The 5,909-nt window shown below is 32.3% G+C and overlaps 1 long non-coding RNA gene across 1 annotated transcript; it reads left to right on the top strand.

The window, feature by feature from the left end:
• The first annotated feature begins 3,511 nt into the window (after positions 1 to 3,511).
• On the top strand, positions 3,512 to 5,381 carry LOC127856508 (uncharacterized). Its single transcript, XR_008038079.1, has 2 exons — positions 3,512 to 3,632; positions 4,571 to 5,381. It is a non-coding gene; the product is annotated as an uncharacterized LOC127856508 (long non-coding RNA).
• Positions 5,382 to 5,909: the final 528 nt, after the last annotated feature.

Below are 5,909 nucleotides of genomic sequence, written 5' to 3'. Positions count from 1 at the left end.
ACATAATATACGTATACTGAAGAATGTAGTCCGTTACTGCATTTAACCACTTTGCATCCAGATTCTGCATATGCAAACAAAATGGCTCCGATGAGCGCGCTCCATCCATGACAACGTTTCTTCACTGTGACATTAGCACCCGAGTAACACCGAGTCCTTATGGAAGGTGTATACAGCGCCGTAATATCGGTTCAATACTGAACTTTCTACCCTTAACAGACACAGCTCATTTATGTTCGTTCGTTTTAAGAAATAAATTGCGTTCGCGATATAAGCGACACAATTTAATTACGACGCGCTACATTTTTAGATGGTCGCTTAGCGACCGTCTAAGGTGGTTAGTCTAAAATTCAGGTCGAAACGCCGTAGCTACTAGGAGCCCAATACCCGCTTACTACGCGTATCCGCGCGAGAAAGAGTTGTATTATTTATGCAAGAGGTTTGAGTTCTCCAATTATATTCATTCACAAATGGAAACATGATATTAATATCGTGTTAAATGCAATAGTTTCGAACGGTGCTTTTATGGAAAATAATCAATAAACAATGATCGTATTGTACGTGTCGCGGAGGAGATTGTTTAGGAATTAATAAAATAGTCCACTTTCTGCAGCGTCTTCATGACGTAGTATGAGGCTATTAATAGATGCGCCTGTCGATAAACAAAGGAAAGTCCACGGGCGATAACAACGCAATAGGTTACGCTCTCACATACACCTCAATGACGTAGTACAGGTCGTAAATTGAGGCTATTTATAGATTCGGGAAAAATTTAACGCTTATTTATATTTTCAATTTATAAAACGTTGAACATAAGTTCAACAATAACTTCACCAATACGATTGACAAAAACAAAACAATGTTTCATAATCGATTAAGCCGAATATAACAAACAATTTATAATAATAATACGAATGACCTGTTTCGTAACCTCGTTCATGCTACTACAGCGGGTATAGACCGTTCCATAATCGATAAATTGACCGCCGCCATATTGTCAGTCACGTGACTGTCCGCCAGTACACTGCTGCTAACTTGTCCGAGTCTGCGATTCCAAAAGTCAAAGACGTAGAGAATACCCGCTTCACCGTTGTCGGATAAATAAATTACTTAATGAATTAATGTGAGGCGATTATTACATTTTTGTTGTTTAAATGATTGTTTGAAGTTGACATTTGATTGTTACAAATAAAATGTTTAAAATGCTTTCGTGTATTTGTTTTTTTTTATCTGTAATCAAGTGGTAATCATCGGCGAAAAATTGCCGGTTCAGTCGCTCATACTATGTCTTTGATTAGACTTGTTACTTTTAACGTTTCACAAACAATTCACGCATGTATTGTTGTGTTGATTTTAATAGCCGCAACATCAAGCAGATTATATTTTAATTAATACTTATAAAAGATTCTCGCGCAATTAATTACCGCTAATTGTTTGCAATTGGTCTCATTTGGTAAAAATCTACATTCCAAAATCATAACATATTATATTAAGTATGATATTTTTGATACGCCTTCCATTATTTTTCTTGTTCTAACTGATATCAGAGATAAAAAAAAATTGTGGTTTGGATTTATATATTTTTTTTAGATGGAGTTTTGTCACGTTAAAAAACGAGCTTTTTATCATGAGAGAGTGATATTGATCTTGACGATCTTTTATGTGATTATTCGGAACATGAAGAGAATGTGATCTATGTGATATATCTATATTTTCATCGTTGAATCATTTAACAGCTATAAAGCTTAAATACTAAAAAATGTATTTTATAGGTCTTTACAGTAACGCAAAACATATGGATAACGACACCAAATGTTAAGTCAATTAATCCACACAAAAAACTCCGAAAAAAAACAACACCTAAATAATATTTCAAAAATATATTATTAAGCGCCAAACGAATTTATTAATACATTTATTTGCAACTTTCAAAACGCGGCATAAGCATCAAATTAAAGATTATCTGAAGACTGAAAGGCCGACAATTTGATACAACAAAGAGCTCTATGCATAAGCCGTAATGTTTTTTTTGCAGAAAAGCTTCAATAAATAACAATAGTAATACATCTAATTATAAAAATATAATTATCAATGGCATGAGTACGCTAGTGTGATAAATAAATGAGTGTTAGAAAGTGTAAGGAGTACTTTGAAAATAAACATACTACAAAGCCATATGAAAAGCAAAGGACATGACAGTATTTACATGTAATTTTAATTTGATGGGTTTTGTACAAAGAATGACGCTATTGAGGAATATTAACATACAACTGAAAAAACACAACTTTACATGATGCAAATTGAACTGTGTACTCATGTATATTGAAAACTCGTTACTAGTGAGTATGAGTGACACATATCGAACATTTTAACACACATATATTTATATACATATATATATTTTTAAATATTTTTACCTCTGTTTGGTGTCAAATGTAATTTCTTGTTTTTATGATATCGTTCGTGCATTGCCGTAACATCAAATCTTCGTACAGAATGACGTAGTTTTAATTAACCGATACCCGCTAAATAGGTTAAATGTTTTATTTTTATTTTTTTTTAAATACTTTATTTTTTCATAAATTAAACGGGCTAGTATCTTAACGGTGTACAATTTCTGATATTCTATATTGGACATAACTTTTAATTTGTAAAATATGTAACATATCTAATTTACGCAACTGTTAAGTATGTCGGAGGTAAACTATCTTACCAAATGACTGCTTAATACTACCAGGAAGATGAGACATGGTGTTTAATGACCAGACTGTCATCTGCCACCCAGTGTGGTTTATGACACCATGTGGTTTGTTAAGTCTGGACAATATTTGATCAAAACGAGATAATCGGATTATGCAGATCAAAGGGGCAATTAAACACTGGAATGCAAAGGCATACACGATTTAAAGATTGATGCAAATAATCAAATGGAAAATAATGCATTTAATTTAATTAAATGCTTTTTTTAATGTGTCAATGTGTTAGTTTTCCAAGACAACCAATACCATGTAATGAGGCCTTAGAATTTAGAAAGAAATTCATCCGTTGAATAATCGTTGCTCTCTTATATATGTTACCGATTGTTAAGCAGCAGTGTAATGGCGGACGCGGAGAGAATTCAGGGGAGATAATTATGTAATGACTAAATTATGGAACGGTCTATTTCTGCAATCGTGATACATCGGCTATCTCGGATTCCTCCGTAAGATAGGCCTCGTGGCTAACGGTCGCCATATTGCCTTGTATTACTACTTTACTACCCAAAAGGTTGTCAGTCTATTGTTATGAGGCTGTATACGATGCGCGTTGAACTAGCGCCAAACTTTTTACCGAAACTTTGATATTAAGAGCACTATTAACGTTCATTTGTGTTGCATTTTGACCTATTATCCAAGTGATTTACTTTTCCATTATTATTTAATCACCCTATCATCCAATTTTTAAGATGAAATTACGGTGTTTACAAAACCAACCAAACCGAAAGTGAAACTGGATGCATTACGTTTCGCGATGTAAACATAAAATATTTGTTCAGTTTGAGGAAGCGAATCGATAATAGACGTTGGAATATGTATGCAATACAGACTATATTGCCGATTGTAGTACTGGCTAAAAAATACCCTTTATGACAGGTTATGTATAGAACGTTAATCAAATAGTGACCATAAATCACTACAAATGTCTGGGTTGTTCATTAACCCATTTATGCCCAGTGGACTCTCCCATCCTTCTAAATTGGATCAATTTATTTCCAAAAGTAGGGGTGTCTGGTATATTTATTTCTATATTTAGAATATTTCTTACAGAAATTTCTTTAAGCAAACAGCGCAGACCCAGATGAGACGCCGCATTATGCGGCGTCTCATCTGGGTCTACGCTGTTTGCAATGTCCTTTTTTCAGGACGCTAGGCATGAATGGGTTAATATAATTAATGCACGTTTCTGATCTAATTGCCTGTATCTAGTTGTAATTACCATGATATTGATAAAATTAAAACGTTTTTTTCATAAATTAACATTACATGTTTTATTTTTATCATTTAGGGAATATATAATTGTATCATTATCATCATTAAATATTCTGAAAATGATCTAAATTATCATGATTACTTTAAAGTAGAATTTTTAAATTTTACTCATTATTTTTAATGAATTTGCACATTTGCTTGATTCAAAATAAAATGTATTAATAAGGGTTTCAGCTGTTAGTTTTAACCCATTTTTAGTTCGATTAAATTTAAAGTACTAACTACGTACATGTATGTGAAATGCTCTTGAGTTCGTTTCCTGGGCCTAGAACCAGTACTTGGGTGTCTCTTGGAGATTTCTTAAGGATGCTCCCACACTGGGGATCAAACCAGTGACCTCCAGATCATTAGGTGGACACCACATCCATTACACATCAGCGACCTTTAATTAGTAAATTACTTTAGTATTGCAGCATTATATAATGTAATGTTGCTACATATTTTTGGAAAATGATTAATGTGCAGTACTAAATAAATCTAAATGCAAACAATTTTAATTGTGTATATTGTGTGATTATTAGTTACAAATTCCCTTTTTACAGGTATACTGGATTATGAAAGACTGATAAACATAAAATTGACAACTCATCTCCCCAACGATACTTTGTGTGGCTCATTCTCGGAACAAACCCATAGTCAGTGAGAAAACTACAGTGTAAAAAGACCACTTGATTGTGACAATTATGGCTGACCAAGCAAATGTTATCATTTAAAATAAAGAAAACTTCCAGTTCAATATACATTTTATACCAATTATGACATTGGCCAACACAGAAAATAATTATAAGGTTAATTTTCCAAATATTGACTGTTACAATTGGATACTGTTTTAAGCTTCACTCTACTTTGTCTGAAAATAAAAGTCCTAAATGATGTAATAGAAACATACATATTTAATTTTTAGTTTAACAAGGATATATATATACATACATATATTATAATATCTTTTTATCGATGGTCAATCAATTTAAGTTTAACTCATATATACATACACATTTTATACATGTGTATGCTTTGATTTTTTTCTATTGAAGCCAAATTAATATCCCATTAGATAGATAGATAATATCACAGCAGTATTCCTATTTTGTCTGCAAGTACTGCAGAAATCATGGATTATTATTTTACTGAGTCAGCCTTAATCTTTATATTGTAATTGTTAAAACAGATTAAGATGTGCATTATACAATTGAGGATGCATCAAGATTAAAAAATGGTACATGTATAAATTAATAAAGAATCAATAACAATCAGAAACTGTGCTTTTTTTTCAGTATTGTGTGAAAGGATTTGAAGTAATGATGTGTTTTTGAAATATGATTTATGTGAATTTGAATAAATATATAAAATTTAGTGATTTTCTCAGACAAAAACTGTTAATTACATACTAAAGTATTCAGAATGTATTATTGTAATATTCATTGGAATTTTTTAGTACAAAAAGCACTTTTCCCTGGCATTTGTATTTATAGTAATTGCATATTTTATAATTCTGACAGCATTTATAAACTGTGTTCATGCAAGCATGAACACGGTTTCATTTTTTGAGTATTTAAACAAGAGGGCCATGATGGCCCTGTATCACTCCACTGCTGAAAAAAGGCTGAAACAAATTTCTCTGCATGTGCAAATACTTAAATATAGGCCCTATTTAAGCACATGTACACTTTTGTGACCTTCTGGGCTGGGTCAAATTTAACCCCAGGGGCATAATTTGAGAAAACTTTGTAGAGGACTACTATATCTCACTACATACAAAATGTGGTAGCCCTAGGTCCTAGAGTTAAGGACAAGAATATTTTTAAAGTTTTCACACAAAAAAGCAAGTTATATAATGTTAAATTTTGTGACATGCGGGTCAGGATCAAATTTGACCCAAAG

Source organism: Dreissena polymorpha, chromosome 1, assembly GCF_020536995.1.
Source record: "Dreissena polymorpha isolate Duluth1 chromosome 1, UMN_Dpol_1.0, whole genome shotgun sequence".
NCBI lineage: Eukaryota > Metazoa > Mollusca > Bivalvia > Myida > Dreissenidae > Dreissena > Dreissena polymorpha.
This window is presented reverse-complemented; position numbering and strand designations above follow the sequence as displayed.